Raw genomic sequence first — 17,959 nt, forward strand, 5'->3', positions numbered from 1 at the left:
AAAAGTCACTCTTAAACTCATTTTTTCCAGATGAATCCTTGAGAATTTTTATGCATTCCTTTAAAGGCGATAAATTACATCATGTTGTCATTAGATAATTTTTAATATAGAAAAAAGATATTTGAGAATTAAAATCAATAAAAAATTGATGAAGCCTCCATTTGAATTGAATTTCAACACAGTGAGATTCGTTGTCTGACCCACAAAGGTGGTTCTTTTACTACTGTTTGTGTCCTTCTGTTATTCCTCATGTTTGGTACATTTAGACCCGTTTTTAGCTGTGAAAGCACACAATTTCATTTAATGTGTTGGCAGAAAAGAAGATTAACATTTTTTGCCAGATCTACATAGAAACAGCAGCACTAAGATCTTTTTTTAAATAAGGTGAAAGATAGAGGGAGCCTTCAGGCCAGGAGTAGAGGTAGTTGTGTACTCAATGTTACTTTCAATTAAAACACCTCTCAAGTGTGACTTGTAAGTGAAACACCTGTAACTTGTCACTAATCCTGGATTGGTCATTAATTCTCTTAGATTTTGATTAACCTGCTCCCTATTTATTATACATATATAAATATATGTATGCATATTTAATGAATACATATTCATTGCTTATAATTCAGAAATAAATACTTAGCCAGGAATTCTTAGTTATTAAAATGAACATTTTGTTAATATTTTCTAACTCATTATTTCAGTTCATAACATAACAATGTAGCTAAAAGGCTAGAACTAGCATTCTAAAACAGTTTTATGTTTTGAGGGATTTTTTCAGGGATTTTTTTGAGGGTGATTTTTTAGCAATTCTGTAAGGTGTTACATCTGGGAGGCAGGCAGAAGGTTTTGTTGCTCTGACTTAGTGTCTGGAGAGGCAGTGTTAGTGTCTCCCACTGCCAGCTCCGTGCATCCCTTTGCACTGTGAGTGGCAGAGACAAAGTGCTTCAATTTCTGTGCAGTGCTCAGCAGTCAGATGAGGGCTCTGACAGAGAGGGGCTGCTCCCCAGTACCTGAGCAGTCTGTAAAACCCCCAGGCTCTGATGGCTCCAGGTTACTAATTTGTGACAGGGATACTGAGGGAAGGCAGCTGGGCAAGATCAGAGGTGGGAAAACATCCCTGCCACAGTTTGGAGGACAAGTAGGACAGGGAGCCCTGATCTTTGTTTGGAAGGAACAGCAAAAGTTATTTTCATAGACATTATAATTACAGAGGAGTTGCCAACAGGCCTTAAGGAAGCCTAATGAGGAGCTGGCAAAGCACTCGGACTGCAGACTGGGAGATAACTGGGAGCAGGGGATAAGTGGGAATCAAGTCTTCTTTCTCTGAGCTCATTCAGAATCTGGGTTCTGTTTCTTCTCCCACCTTTCCACTGCCTTCTGTGTGTAGTGCAGAAAAGATTACTTGAATTTCCTGTAAGAATTACAAGTCCTATCTTCATTCTGCAAAGAGTACCTTTCATTAGGCATTTTTGGCATTGGCTGAATTTGGGTTGTTTGGGGTTTTTTAAATTCAAATTGAAGAGAAACAGCATATCAATATTTTTCAGACCAACACACTGCAAAATGCTGAGGTGAATATTTTAACTGCTGTATTTTTTAGCAAGACTGTCATTTAAATACAGGGCAAAAATAGGATTCAGTCATTTAAGCACATTTTGTGACAGACATTTTAATCCCTAGTGCATAATTTGTGGAACAGCAAGTAAAAGAGTATCTTAGATTTCTGAATGTGTTACAGAAATAAAAAAACTTAAGAAAATATAAAAATAAGCAATATTTTGTATTTCTGATTCACTCATATTTTGAAATGTGGTGCTTTAATCCCTAAGTAGATCCTTAACATTTCCAAAGTAAACCAATGATAAATTCTATGGACAGAACTCAAGACAACAAAATTCTTTTTAAATTAGTGAACTGATGCAATTTGCAAATATTTTGGGAAGTGTGTTTCATATAGACATACTCAGGTCCTTTAGTCCTGAAATATTTATGCCATGAAAAAACTCAAGTGATAAAAAATTTCATCCCAATCTGGTACATTCAAATTATATCTTCCCAACTGAGTATTATTTCTGTAAAGAGCACATCAAAACTCAGGTCTAAACACATCTAATCTTAGTTTAGACTCAGATCTAAATTTCACATTCCTATTTACAGTATCTTCTATCCTTAGTGGATCAATCTCAAATCTGCAAAAAAAAAATGCATGCTATTTTTGTGTCAATATTAATCACATATAGTACCCAGTGCTGTTGATTTTGAGAGCCTTTCTTTAAATTTGAATTAAAAAGTCTAAGTTTGAAATTCTGTCCTGTGGTCAAATTGCTTCTCTGAGCAATTGTATTGAAATAATCAATCTCTATTCCATTTTTTGAGTTATAAATCATTAATTTCAAACTTAATTTTTCATCAAAAATTATGTAAATCCTTGTGCAGTAAATCCAAATCAACTGGGATTTGGTTAGATTTGCTTTTCAAAAATCTCTCCTTAGTTCTTTGCAGCTAAAATGAGAAATATCTGTATCTTCTAGCCTGCCAGAATAATCTGGATTTTGTGTCCTGTAAGAAGGAATCTGTTTCCAGCTCTCTCTGACCATGCAGACAGGAAGAGTTGCAATGCTCAGTGCAAGTTACCAGTTCATCCTGAGGCAGTGCAGCTGCAATGTCACAGCAGCTGCAAACTCCTCTGCTCCGTCCCCATTTCCAGCCTGGCTTCTCTGTCCCTGTCCTAGTTCAGATCTCACCCAGGTTCATCACCAGTTCTGGGGTCCTGCAGGACCTTGAGACCAGAGCACTTCTGCTCCCCCTCCACGTTCCCTTTGCTCTTTGTCTCTTGGCTTCTTGTACCGCTGGATATGGCACACTGAGGCAGGGTTACATCGTTTATTTAGAGAGGATGTGGCACTGCAGGTGCCTGCCCATCAGCACCAGGGCAAGACACACTCACAGAAAACAGAGCCAGGCTGCCCCAACCCTTTGCTGAAGGTCAAACAAGCAGTTATCCTGGAAAGGTTCTTGGGTTAGTTCTGAATTTCAGCACGGCACAGAGTACACGGCCTTATTGGAGATGCAGCTCGGGATTGGAAATGCAGCTCGGGATTGGAAATGCAGCTCGGGATTGGAAATGCAGCTCAGGGTTGGAAATACAGCTCCTTGACATTCTATTGTTGTAAAGCACTGTGGAATCCTGCCAGAAAGCTATGAAAAGAAATAGTAGGTTTCTCTTTTAAAGCAGGCTATGAAAAGCAGAGAAGATTATTCCAGCTATACAGCAGAGCTTGGACTTAAATTAAACAGTGACAAGCTGCCTATATTTCTTAAACTCATTACAATTATTTAACAACATTTGTGCTCTGGTTGGATAAATCATGGAAAGCAATGCTCTGTCACAAAGGTTCTCCATGATTAACATTGAATAACTGCTTTACTAAGCACCTCTTGCTACTCCTGATAACAGAAGTAGCTGCTTACTCTCCATTATACAATTATCAGGCTCTAATCCTTTTATAGACTATAATCTAGCTTTAGGCCTTTCCCCATTCATAGCTACGCCTTAAATTGAGTTTACTTAGGAGGTGAATTATGCAGTTGTCAGTAACAAAACTGACAGCCTCATTTTTCTACTTCTCAAACAGTTAGCCATGCAAACAGACATAATATCTGGCAGGATCTTGCTATTTGTCTGTCAGCTCCACATTTTATCTTCATTGTTTGTCTAAAATACCTTCTGTCTCTAAAATAATTTACAAGTTCCTGACAAGTTCCTGTGGCCTCCTGAAAGCTGGGAGAGTCTGTAAAAATGCTGTCAATGTGGTGTCCAACCACACAAACTGATCAGGTTGTTGCATTAGTCTAAAATTTTTTAAAGGAAATTTATTACCTAAAGCAATTTATCCAGAGTCTACAAGAGCTGCTGTTCTGTCTCAATTCCATTCAGAAAAGTGGTGTTAACCAATCAGAGGAAAACAAATACTCCTCCCTTTGAAGCCAATGTTGAACCTGAAAATGGAGATAGAAAATATGATTTTGTCACTGCTTCAGGTTGAAGTAATGCAGAGCTAAAAGGCAGTTTCTGCCTTTTAGTAAGAATAGTAAGAGGGAACATTTGTTGTTCTGTGAAGAGAACTGGGCAAACTCAACCTACAGTCCAGCACAGGCTAGCAGAGACTGCTGTGTGTAGTCTGCTCTGGATGGGCAGAGAGCTGCAGCACAGGGGCACATGTTCAAAAGGTGGCCATTACAAGAAATTGAGGGGATATTTAAACAATTTTTTAAGAAATGAAGATCAGACATTGCATAAGTCACCTTTCAGGTGCAGATACCCCAGTGCATCATCAATAGCACTGCCCAGAACCAAGGATGCAGTAAAGAAAATCTTGACCAATTCAGAAGGTGACAGACAGGTGTGGATGTGACACACAGAATGAGAGGAAGTAGAGGTGATCATTTTTCCATCTCTCTGAGCAAGGCTGCACTCCTGCAGATGTGTTTGTCACTATGAAAGGCATCGCTCTTCTTCAGAGTGGAAAGGTCTTTTAACTTTCCAGCATTATCATTTCAGCTTGGTGCTGTCCAGGTTAAATCACTTGTGTGCCTCAGATGGAAGTTTACAAATAAATCCCAATGAAAGCAGGAGCAGGCCTACATTTCCTAGGAAACACATATATATATAATGGACAGGAAATCAGTCTCTGATGTTCTCAGATCTTGAAGGGCTCTTTGTGGTTCCCTCATGTTTCAGTGAAGCTGGGGGTGAGGATGAGAAGAGCTGTACAAGTCAAAGTCTGTGTGTCACTGGTGCTGGGGTTGTGCCTGAGCAGGGCAGCAGCCAAGGTTTCAGTACAGCACTCAGCACTCCATGCACTGAGGCTAAGTAAGAGCTTGACCCTCGTGCTTATGGAAGACAAAAACTTCCTGTCAGTGAAAATTTACTTATTGCACTACAGGCTCTGCTCTGCTCAACAAAAATCATGTTTCAGTCTGCATCAGCTACCAGCAGATGTTTATATTTTTTACTTGTGTGTTTTTCAAAAATACAAAGACAATATTAATTCTGATACTTACTTTCCTGAACAGCACCATAATGCCATAGAATAAACGTGTTTTCACCAGTGCTTTATCTTCTCTAAAATTAGTTTCACGATGTTTCAGAATTGAGTTCAAAAAGCACTTCCAGAAATACAGTATAGCTCACACAAAACCTTCATACAATCTCCTGATTTTTTTCAAGTGTGATGGCAAATTTTTTGCAAGTGTGACTCTTAACATTTTCCAGAATAATAATAATCTGCTTTTCAGGACACTTCTAGTCTAAAATGAGAAATCTCAGTTTCTGAAGAGTTTTAGAAACATTTTATTTTCTTAAGAAACTATTAGAAACAACACATTAAAAAGAACTAGTATTTTCTCATAGAGTGTGTGTGTATTTCTGAGTGCCAATGGCAGTTTATCTGGCTGGCCATGAATGGTAATCACAGCAATATGTTCATCACAAAGCACCTGCTTTCCCTTTTAATTCCAAGCTGCTTTCCCAAGCAATGAAAACTTACAAATCAAAGATACCAGAAATTTCAAAATGTAATTGCTCCAGACACTGATTTTTCCAAATCTACTTATTCTTATGACAGTAAATAATAATAATAGTAATAGATATAGTGCTCTTGCCATTGAAGTATATTATTTATTAAATAAAGGTCAGTGTATCTGAAATATTTTTTCAAAATCAGTACATGAAGTGCTGCTTTAATGAGTCAGACAGCAGCAAAATATTTTGGTTCATTTTTCTCCAGCAATGCCTCAACTCATAATTAGCATCAATTTGGTTTAGACAGCTAAAGGGGATTGTCTTCATACAGCTGAAAACAGAATGCAGGCACATACAAAAGCACAAAAATGTAAAAGTTTGTTACCTGGGGTATTCCTTGTTTTTACTTCATGTCACTGAACTATGCAGGCATCCAATACCACTCCAGTGTGATCATTTAGGAGTATTGAATATCAGTAACTTGGGAGAATCAGAGACAAATATGACCTTCAAAGATACAGAAAATTTGCATAAACCAATAGTTTGTACAACATTTTTTGTGTTACAGAACACCAGCAAGCTGCAGATCTAGATATGTTTTTATTATGTAATGATCAACATTAAAAATTCCATTATCAGAGCTAATAGCTTTGTGGTGGCTAAGGCATGATCAGAATATTCTGTCTTTATTGTCTGTATTAATGTCATCTTTCCATTTGCTGATAAGACTAAAACCTTCTTTTATTATGAGATTAGGCAGATTTGACTTTGGAGATCTACACGCACTCTGATACATATGACATTGTTGAAGGTGCTTTTTCCTCCTCAAGTTTAAAATGCATTTTTCCCCAGTAAATTGCCTGTGGTATATAAATTTTTGTTTAAAGCATGTCACTGCTTTTCTTCTCAGAGGCAAAATTGCTGGGCTTTTTATTTTAATTTCCTTTTGGATAAAACTTTAATCTATATCTCCTAAAGGCACAAGAAGGTCTGAAGTGGGATTACTGGTGAAAATTCTTCTGGAATGACCTTCTTTCCAAAATAAAATTAAATTTTGAGGATTTTATATGAGAGAAGGCACCCTGCTGCAGCATCTCTTGCTGCTTTACACAAGCATATTGAAGTAATATTCCTTTAAATTTGTTTTCTATGTATACAGACTTTCAAGACACATAGAAAGTCAACATCATTTTAAACTCAGTTTTTCAGTGAGAACAAAGTACTGCATCATTTTTATTTTGATGTCTCTTGTATCCAACACTATTCACCAGCAAATGAACCACAGCCTTTTGTAAGCCAGAGGAAAAAACAAATAGCTGAAATCTTTCATCTTTGAGCAGAAATCACTGGGAAATCCAGCTGTTGCCCCCAGCCCTTCACACAGGAGGTTCAGAGAGGTTCAGTTCTTTTCCTCTCTCTAATTCACTTGCACAAAGCTATTGTTGGAAATGGTGCTCTGTAAATGGCAGCAGTGCAAGGGCAACAAAGCACAAGGAAAGAGTATCATTGTAAAATTTACTCGCAAATTGAAATTTATTAGAACCCCATTGAAAACTGTGACTGAATGTGAAAAGAAAAAGAAAGCTGGTGGTAGAAAATTAACATAAATACAGTTAAGTCACTATACCAGAGACAGTGGCCTCTGTTCACATAAGAAATATGTGAACCTCCCTGGAGGTTTTTGCTACATCTTAAAATGCTTCGTGGTGGCTGCTAAAATGTCACCCTCTCCCTGCAGCACCAGAAAACTGTCCTTTCTTATCAAACTCTAATTTGGTAACAGCAATGCACACACACGACTTCTAGGCTTGATTATTGCAATCCATTAGAGCAGGAATGAAGCCATTTGCCTTGAGACAGCTCCAGCTGTATCCAGCCACTGGCTCAGCAGCCACAGCTGCCAGTTCCCTGCCATCAACTCTGCCCCTATTCCCTGCCCCAGATGCCTGCAGAATCCACAATCCAATTCCAGGCTCTCATCTTCCCAGTGAGGGGGGGCTGCCTAAGCTGAGCCATCCCTGAAGCTGGCACTGACTGCAGCCTGTGCTGGCACCAGCTGCTGGGCACGGGGTGAGGATCCTCTCCTGCAGAAGGAGCTGGCCACTCCCTCCCAGATGGGCTCTCTCCAGCAGTTTGCCGAGGCAGCTCCTGGACTCTTTGTCTGCTCAAACCGCCCACTGAAATGAGGGTGATTTGCATGCACCAAGGGTGATCTGATTCCCAATCTCTTTCTTCTGGAGAATAATATTCAGTTAATTAAGATGCTGAAATAGAATTGAGGCCTTTATAGTTATTATCTAAATTATTATTATATGTCAATACTTTTATCTGAAAATAGTGTCTTATGATATTTGGGTTCTTAAAAGACTGTGAAAGTGTAGCTTGCCACTGTTACTATGCAAACACAGATTCTGAGATCAGACTCATGAGATTGAACACTCTGACAATGGACCAAAAGTCTCTGATAATAGCTAAAGGCAGATGTCCAGGCAAGAACATTGAAACCAAGTAGGAATACAGCACCAATTGGTGTGATATCTTTTCCCAGTTTGCCATAGTCTTTTCCTTAGGAACTCCCTGAAGGGATTGCCCCTACTTTTGCACTTAGTAGACTTTTCTTGCATATAATGTTTTTAGTTATGAACAAGCCATTCTCTTTGCCAAACAAACACAGGAGGAGAATAGAAATACATGGGACTGCATGGAACTACATTAGCATTATAAAAATAACACTGAAGGGTTGCCTGGTCTGCAGCAAGCCAGAGATCCAAACTGCAATTTGTGTTCTTTGTGCTGTAGTCTCATACAGGTTAGCTCTTTTAAGGAGTGGAAGCTCTCTGACAATTCTCAAATTCTTTCCTAGGAAAGGACAGCAGGGAATATATTGATCCTGGTCACACACAGAGCTCAGCCAAGCTAAAGCCAGAGCAAGAGTCAGGTAAGCATTGGGTACAGACATTCCAAACCCCAATTTATTGGTAACTAAGCAAGAATTTCCATCACAGTTCTATTGCTGGTCTTTATATTACCCACACACAAATATCGTCTCTCAATGTCTTGCTTAAAGCAGGAATGCAGCACACCTGTACTGGATCACCCCAAAGGTGATTTCTCTTCCATCTGTGATGCCAAGGGAAGAATGTAGGAACAGGCAGAGTTTATGTATATATACAACTGCTTCCCACTTTTAGAGTTCTCTATTTTGAAATGCAGTCCCTAGAAGGGTGCTTCATTCCATTTGCCTTTCTGACTGTCACTGAGCACAAAGTTGTCTTTTTCACACAACTGTCACAACACCAAGATTTCTGAGTCATAATGTTCAGCTTGAAACTCATCATTCCAGGCATGATTGCTGCGCATCATTTATTTAATTAATTTATATTCAATTTCACCTGCCATTTTATTTTCCCAGTTGCTTCATCTTATAAATTTATGCATTTCTGGCTGTGGTTTTGCAAACTATGCATCTCGGGGCTAATAGGAAGTATTGTATGGAAAGAGAAAACAGGGGGGAAAAGCCATAGTAGAAATACAATACAATGAAAACAAAGTGTGTTTCATTTCATGCAATAAATGGAGATTGTGCAAGAGCACTAGGGGGAAAAAATCAATATATTCTGACTGGTTTATTGATAAACAGAGAAGATGGTTTATGTAACATTTCAAGAGGAGTATGTGAAAAACACTGTTTAGTTCAACTTCTTTTTTAAGCATTAGCACAAATAGTTAAGCAAGAATCTGGTAAGAACAAACATATTCTAATCACATTATAGGAAAAAACACTGGAAATTTGGTGAATGCCCTGTCCCATTCTACCCATTCCACAGCTACTGAGCTTTAGATTGTTTATACCCAAGCCTTTGGAAATTCTTCCATTTCTAATTGTTATACTGATTGTAGAAGAAATAAGCTTTAATAATTTAAACTCAACCTTTTAATATTGTAAACAATTGTAGAACAAGCAAAGGGTATAAAATGGGACCTTTTTTAAAGACATTACTGAATTTTTACAGGTAGTAAGCACATTGTAAATAACTCCTTGAAATTTCAGCCATCAAAGGCAAAGGCCCTATTACAAAGCTTGGACAAACAGAGTTCTAGGAATATTGCCTGTTTTTCACTGTGCAGTTGGCATTTCTTGGAGCAAAGATTTTGAATCAGTAATCAAGTAGAAATGTTACTGTGACCCCAACTTCCTCAGCTACTTAAATGTAAGTGCTGAGGATGCTCAAGTGAAACATGAGCTATCTCTCTTCTTCAGCTGGGCAGGAATTATCACACACAAATAGGTTGAGAGTCTCTTTGCTGTTTGGCCAAATTCTAGGAACTTCTGTGCCAGATCTAGTGCAGCATCCTGGCAAAGTCTTGTGCAGTTTATTCCCAAATCATCCTGTATTGAAGCAATAAAAACCCAAGGTTGGGCTAGGCTTCAGCTTGAAAGATAAGACTGCAGCTGTGGAAAAACAGCTGTTTCATCAATGTCTTCCTCAGGGGCTGGCACCAAAGGGAAAAGGGTGTGCAATGCTGAATGCAGTGACAGCAGTCACTTGAAAAGAAAACTGAGAAGTATCAGGTGTTACCTCAAGCCACTAGAGGAAATCAAAGTGTATTTTAAAACATGCAGACTTACCTGGCTGGCTGGATTTCCTGCTGAATGCTCTCTAAGATACTTGGCCACAAAATTTCCTGGTTCATCATAATACCTAATTCATTAGGTTTGCCACCTATGTTGTCACTCTGAAGCAGTGTTCCTTTAAATCCATAAAATAAGTCAATATCCAGAAGGTTTTCAAGGCTAGAACATCATGTAGTTGTAAAGCAAACAGAGGAGCAGCAGCATGAATGACAGTTTTACTAAAACATTAGGCTTCACCCAAGGCCAAAATCATGTGTAAGTGGAATAAAATTGCCACTAATGATCTTGGTCATTAATATTTAATTATGCATTTCATTATGTAAAGTTATTGTAAAGGATTTCATTAGCAACAATTAGAGTGCCTCACATCTAATTTATATGCACCTGTTCTTAATTACCATGGTATTGAAATCAATACTGAAAAATGCTTAGGTACTTTATATTCAACATGATGTGCTGTATATAACTAGGATTACAACAACTTCCATGTTATTAGCTGACAATCAAGTTAACTTAACATCTGCTAAAATATGTTCTCTTTGTTCTAAAATGAGGTCAGATCTTCCTGCCTGTAAAATCCAAGTTCCTTAGCAAAGGCAAAGTTAGAAGAATGTGTATGTAATTGCTATTTGTCAGCCTTTTAAAAATAATCTTTTTTGGTTTCTGTTGTTTTTAACTTCTTCAAAAATCTAGAGTCTCTGTCACTATTATATACCACAACTATACATAGTATACATAATACAGCTGCTAAGTCAGCTTTCTTGGCATGCATTACCATAAAATATCCTGACAAAGAGCTGCTAGGGATAATAACTATGCCTAGCAGGAGGATTGCAAACCCCAGATGTTTCATGTGAGGCAACACACTAGAAGCCCATCATCAATTCACTTCTCACACATACTGGTTCAGCTTCCAAGTCAATCCTTATCCTCGTAATGTTTCATACATAGCTAGGCATTCCACATGGAAAGCCCAGTTTCTAAAATATTGAAATGTATAATGGTGTTTTCTCATCCAATTAATGAAAATGTTTCTTGATATGCATCAATGATTATATCTATCAAGCAATCCTTCAACAAGTAAGCATCAGTGAGGTTTTAGAGCTGAGACCTAAAATTGCTCAGACACAGCAACAAGCACAGGAGTAGAAGGGTAACCTTCCCAGTTTCTCTTTCCTCTGGCATTTTGGTTTTGAAACCCTACAGCCCACTGAGATTTCAAACAGGTTGTTATTTAAAGCCATCAAAGCTAAATGCAGTGTGTGGTGAATGGAACCCCAAGCACACTGGACACCTCTGGGAAGCCTGGTGTGGCTTTTTAGATTCTATCTGGTCCCTCAGCTGCCTGGTATGCTCCAGGCAAAACGTGGCCAAGGTGTCCTCCCAGAGTTTTGTTTAACCTGAGGTGTACTTGACTCACATCAGCCACAGTGCCTTTATTCTCCTCTCTTCCCTGGCCATCCTCCCACCTATTCGAGCTGCAGCAGCATCAGAGCAAGGCTCTAAGTGATGAATGGTCTTTAACCCACCTAAATCTGATCGGATCCATGTGGCCACTTGTGCTCTAAGCCAAAGCCTTTGGACACATGCTCTCTTGCACCTGTCCCATAACTCACAGTATGCTCTTCCCCGCTGAAAGGAAAAACAGGGAAAGTGAGGAAACATCATAGCACCAATGTGGGTGCAGGAAATTGTCTACACAGCTTTTTAGCACTTACAATTCAACAGACCCATGATAAAGTAATACACAGAATTAACAGAATCAACCTGTTTTTCACAGGAACAAAACCAAAAGTTTGTTACCAGTTATGACTTAGAGGTATGATACATCCTATAATAAACCATAGCATTTTTTAACATGAGATTTTCTTCCATGCCTTAAATATTTGCTGGCATTTCAAGATGATGCCAAAAATTTTGCCTGTGAGATTCACAGGGTGATAGAGGGCAAAACTGTCTTCACAGGATGATTTTACCAGGAGGAAACTTCAAAGAAGAACTGACTGATGTGGCAAATACATGAAAAGCTCAAGAACAAAGCAATACTCTCAATTGTGGGGAAGTTAGGATTTGGATCTGAACACTTCACACTTAAGTAAATACTAACAAACCAAATTAGCACAGGTAAACAACAGCTAAGGTTTGCTTCTAGTGCAAATTAAAGGCTCTTCTTCAGGGTTTTTTTTCTGAAATATGACTTATAGATGCTCCATTTGCAAGCCATATCTTAATTGCATTACTCTGATGTTTTGGCTTTAATGCATATTTTTAAACATGAAGGTGACAACCTAATGACATTGCTGTAATTTTTTTATTTAAATTATTGGTTTGCATCCATTTCTTTAATTATTTTATTTAAAATAGACATTCAAATGAAGAGTCCTGAAAGATCACTTTGTTCAGAAGGACAATATCAACACTGCAAAAATATCTGCAATATAATTACATTGTCAATGTATTTTAAATTTTGCAGGTAATTGCAGTTTATCTTCACAGAAAAATAGCCTAGATAAAAATAATTGTCATATATAATCAGCGAATCTACTTAAGTATCTTGCTTAAATGTGGTAAATGCTTGTTTAGGGCTTGGTTTAGTGCTTGTGAAAGACTAAGGAAGCGAAGCAAGTAAGATCCTTGCACTGGATAAGCATTCCAGCTTTTATCCTCCAGTTCACCAGAGACTGGTTGTTTCTATTTCTGGGACTTTCCTGCATAAATTGCTACTTATATTGGATGTGTAGCACCTTAGTGACATCCACAAATTATGTATTCTTCTCCCTTTCCCTTTGTATGGAATCCCAGCTTTGTGATGCAGGACAAGGCTTTTGTCTGGTTTGGGATCAATCACTGAGACTCTTTTGCCATAAAGTGATTGGAATTATTCATTAATCTTCCAGACCACTAGGTTTGTCTTTCATGAAGTAAAATTGATTTCCTTATCTGAGCTTGTGAAGGAGTGGGATGTCCACCTTTCTTGATTTGTAGCTCAGGATGGACAGTAATGGAGAAGCCTTGAGAGCAGCAGTTTCTGGGACCCCAGAACTGACAGGTCTTAGTGCAACAGCCTGATATTTACTCATGGGTGGGCTGCATATTGCACTACATAGCACTATGAAAAGAGGATATTTAAATGTGGAGAGAATAAATCCTTGGGGAGCACTAGCTTTTCTACAGATTTTCTTTATTAATTCTCTTCTGGAGAGCTTCATGACAGTTTATAGTGCACAACAAATCTCTTTGGTTGCAAGAGGGGCAGATTTATTCCACCATGTTTGAATCACCTGGGAGAAATAGAAGCAACTTTGAGTTGAATTACTGAGTAATCGACAGCTTCTTTTTCAAGGACCAGCAGACGCAGGAATAGATATCATTTCCATTAGAATCTTGCCTCTTTTCTGGCCAGATGGTAGCAAGGAGCATTGGAAATCTGATTAATATCCTGTGGTGGATTTTACCAGCTCCCTGGTACTGGCCTTTCAAACACTCCAGATCTTTTGAGAGTCTTCTGTTCATAATATCAATACAGTTATACCTCCTATCCCTTTGGGGCACTACAAAAAGGGGTCAAATCATGCTTCTCCTCTTTGATCCTCTTGATCTGTGGCATTTTCCTATCTAGAAGCTAACATTTCAGGATCTGTATTGTTTCCCATTCCTTTCCAATGTAGTCTGGGAATGACTATGCAGTCCTTACACAGCCACAAACACAGATTCTTAGATCAAAGCCTGAAAAAGAGGGTCTGTATTACTTTGGATTTAGACTTGAACCTTTTATCCACAACGTACTTTTCAGTAAAAATGCAAATCATTTAAGCCTAGAGTATAATCAGAGTTCCAGACCTAGACACCAGTTCCCTATGGCTGCTGAGTAATTTCTTATTTTGTCCATTTTTCTTTCCACTGAGAAGATACCAAAAGTACTGCATTAATGTGCTGTGGACAGAAAAGAAACAGAGATAAATCACCTTTGTATACCACAGTTATTCCCTGGTCTCCAAAATAATTACATTGAAAGCCATTTTTCTTACTGTTTGCTCCTCCATTCAGAACTGTCTGCATTAATAACAAGGCTTTGCATCTCGATATTACTATAGCAGGGCATAATCTCTGCTACAGTAAAGTTTACCAGTCACTGTCTGTGTAAAGATCCTTTTTGCAGGTTTTCCCCACACAGTTAGTTAGAAGAAGCTATAGGGAGTGTAATTGCATGGGTATTACACCAATAAACAGAGCAGGGAATATGTGCCACTAATGACAAAGTATCAAACCCTCAAAAGAGCAAAAACTTAACACAGACCTTTGATGGTTCTAAATTCTGTTCCTCATTTAAATTACGTTGTCCTTTATCCCTTGCAAACACTAGTGATTACAGTGAGATAAACATTTCACAGAGGTGTTACCCAGCAGGTGGTGTCACAGGCTATGAGTGTTTCCAGCAGCTGGAATAAATATCTGAAATGTAAGTCAGACACTGGAAAACTAAAAGCTTCAAAAGTGGGTTCTAACACAGCACTGGGATCTCTGACCCACAGACATGGCAATTTGGGATCTCCTGACACAGTGGTTTTCTAATTTCTGGTAGAATCAGCAGGACTTAGCTAAGCTTGCAGGGAAGGAGTCTGAAATAAATACCCTCTGTGCTCAACACAGCCAGGATATGAAGGTCACTTCAGGGAAAAGAAATCAATGTATGCCAAGGACAAAGGGCCAACACACAATATAACATATTATTATCCCAACCCACAGTGCTGTACACAGTTTACTGTCAACAAATGCTCAGAGAAACAAGAGAGATGGAGTGAAATCCCTCTAATCACAGTTGTTTGGAAAGAAAAGCAACTGGAAACAACTGCATTCCACCAGGGAGAAATCTCAGTCTCCTATGAAATGGCTGACAACTGAGTTGTCTTAGACCAGGGCACAGGAGGAGAACCATAAATAGATTTAACTTTTTACAGTCCATATTTACCTATCTCTTTGATAGTTGTTATTTATCTCAATCTTCTTATTATCACAAAATCTGCTATGTGTAGTTTTAAAGTTATAGGCTGGTGGTGTGCTAGATGGAGTTCGAAGGATTTGCTAAAACTCCAGTAAATGAAGAAGACCTGAAAAGCATGAGGTTATAATCTGGATTATGTTTTATCTTCATTTGCCACATTTTAACTGACTTTTAAATTGTGGTAGGAGTGGCTGCAGACTTGGTGCCTGCAGGACACACAGGGTACACAGCACATGAGGCATGAACTCATTCAGCTCTCCAGATAGAGAAAGGCTGAAGCAACTGTGCCATTTCAAAAGGCATTGCCCAAATTCCTCTGGGGGAGAATTGCATGGCTAATGAACCACACTAAGATTTCAGAGTGCTAACTTCTTAGTCTCAAAAAAATCAACATTTGGTGATGATCAGGATGAGTGAGAAGGGTGCTTTTGGCAGTACTGAGCAAAAGAACAGATCAGTTGGGAAAATATGACTTTGGTACTTCCCATTTGCTTTGTCAGTCTAACGAAATCAAGATAAAATGAGATATTAAATATCATTTCTATGGGGCTAAAGTGGAAGGTCTTTATTGTCCAATGCCAGCCTTGAAAGAGAAGGGAAATCCAACTAAGAGTGCAAGGTACATTTCTGCACAGAAGAAATCAATGAGCTATGGCAGTTGTCTGAAAACTTTATTAGTTCAATGAATCACATTTATATAGACACTAATAATTATAATGTAAATAAAGCAGTCAGAGCAATGTAAAATAGCCCATCATATAGTACTGAGTATGTCAATGTTATTACCACAGTGTTACAATTACTGAAGTTTAATAGAGAAATATAAGACACACACAGAAAGTAATTGAGATAAAAGAGCACGGTAAATTGGTATAGTACTGCAGAGAGTGATGAGCCACACTTAATTTCAGCAATTACAAACCTACAGAGCAAGTTCTACTTCTCTTATCCCAATGAATGATTGTGTTAAAGCAAATAGTCCACACTCCTAATGGAATTCCCCTACTTCATAAAACTAGGTTTGTTAAACATCCCACCTGGATTTTCTGCAATGCTGCGCTGCCTTCTACTTGAGTGTGTCTTCTGCAGCATTATTTTCAGAGTGGGAAATTCCTTGAAGTGCAGTAGAATGTCTCTGCACTTTGAAGTGTCTGTCATGAGTGTGGCAGACATGCCATCAGCCTGCCTCAAAGTTAAGGACCTCCACAGCTTTTTACAATAAATAAATCAGTTCCTTTTTGTGTTCTTCTTACTCTAAAAATACCTCTCCTTTACCATCCCTGAAGTTAGCTCATGTGTTCCTGCCCTTTTGAGTAGCTTCTTCAAAGGGAGGTAAAAAATTGATTGGCTGTCAAAACTGCATTAAAAAAAAGAGAAAGTAAGATACAGTAGTGTTCAAACGTCTACATGTCAAGGAGAAAAGGTAGGGCAGACATTCTGTATAACCAAAATAATTGTCATTATAAGGAACAAGTCAAATCCAGAGAAATACTAAAATTGTAGCAAGAAATTCAGCCTGGTGGCACCTTGGCATGGTTTACATCAGACATTTCCTGGAGAATTTCTGTTGGAGAGGGACAGGGAGGGGCTGCATGTCTAAGGAACAGAGGACTACCCGATCCAGTTGGCTTTGGAAGTGAGCTGGATGAGATTTTATGATTAATCAGAAAGTGCACAAAATGAAGTGTTGATATGGTAAGATATCGAGCAAAACCCTTGCCGAGCTGCTCCTTGCTGAGCTCACACATCCTGGGAGCACTTCCACTTGTACAGGTATGTGTGACTTGTCTAACAGCCCCATAAAAACTCTCTGACCTTATTACACTACTGCTTCGTGATTAGTTACCTGCTCTTAAAATAGTATGAAAAATTAGGGTGACCTAATTTTCCACACAGCCACAACATCCAGCAATTAATTCTTCTGTTCCCAAAACAATATTTCCTCCTGCTAGTTGCACAGGTGTTCCTTCTGTGGCTTCTTTTTCACGCCATCTTCCTTAACCCCAGAGGACTGCAGAGGATTCTCAGCCTGACTGCTCCATGGAGCAGCAAAAAGTCTGAAAAGAAAGCATAAGATTTAGTGTCTCAGCTGGGAGTCAAGGGAAAAAATAAATATGCAGGTATCCTGAGATGCTTCAATGCTTTTGATGAATGAAATTGTGCTGTGAATGAAATGCTTTCAAAGAGAGAAGGAAACCATTTTTTAAATGTTTGCAAGTTCAATTTAGTAATTAATACTTTGCATAGATATTAATATTACTAAGGGAACGGTTAAAGCTGGGTGAGGCCAAAAATACCTGTTCTGAATTTGAATTTTCACAAGAAATTGGAAGCACAATTAAAAAGGATTATGTGCAAGTGATAACAGCTTGAGAATTCATTACAGTAGAACCTCAAAATCTTTTTATTTGAAGAACCTCTTCAGTATCGCATTTAATGACTTTTGCAGCATTCTTAGGATTTACAGTTTGAAACCTTTAGACTCTGGGAAAGATCAAAGTCTTGTGCCTGTTTAACAGTATCATCTATGAGTCTGAATAGAAAGAACAACTATGTAAAGCTGGGAGAGGCAATTACTGCTGGGACAGAGCTATGCATTTTCCTGCCACTGTAGGAATGCATGGATTATCAGTCTGGGTCACTTTGTCTCTGGAAGAAATTCAAGAATTCACCTAGACGCCTTGTTTTTCCAGCTGCTTTTCTTCAAAGGTATCCAAGTGAGTTCTGCCAGCATAAATCTTTCCATGAAAGAGCAGCATCTGCATCCTGGCCCATGATACTCACAGGCTTTTACAGGCTGCTT

General features: G+C 38.5%; 1 protein-coding gene across 2 annotated transcripts in view; it reads left to right on the top strand.

Moving 5' to 3' along the window:
- SLC39A10 (solute carrier family 39 member 10) overlaps positions 1–17,959 on the top strand; it is a 212,112-nt gene that overhangs the window by 112,566 nt on the left and 81,587 nt on the right. The window contains exon 3 of one of the 2 annotated variants that reach the window (XM_077181197.1): positions 8,382–8,456. The exons of the other annotated variant lie outside the window; for it this stretch is intronic. The gene's annotated coding sequence lies outside the window, so the exon portion shown is untranslated. The remainder of the gene's footprint in view (positions 1–8,381; positions 8,457–17,959) is intronic. 2 annotated transcript variants of the gene reach the window in all.

Source organism: Agelaius phoeniceus, chromosome 7 (assembly GCF_051311805.1).
Source record: "Agelaius phoeniceus isolate bAgePho1 chromosome 7, bAgePho1.hap1, whole genome shotgun sequence".
Taxonomy (NCBI): domain Eukaryota; kingdom Metazoa; phylum Chordata; class Aves; order Passeriformes; family Icteridae; genus Agelaius; species Agelaius phoeniceus.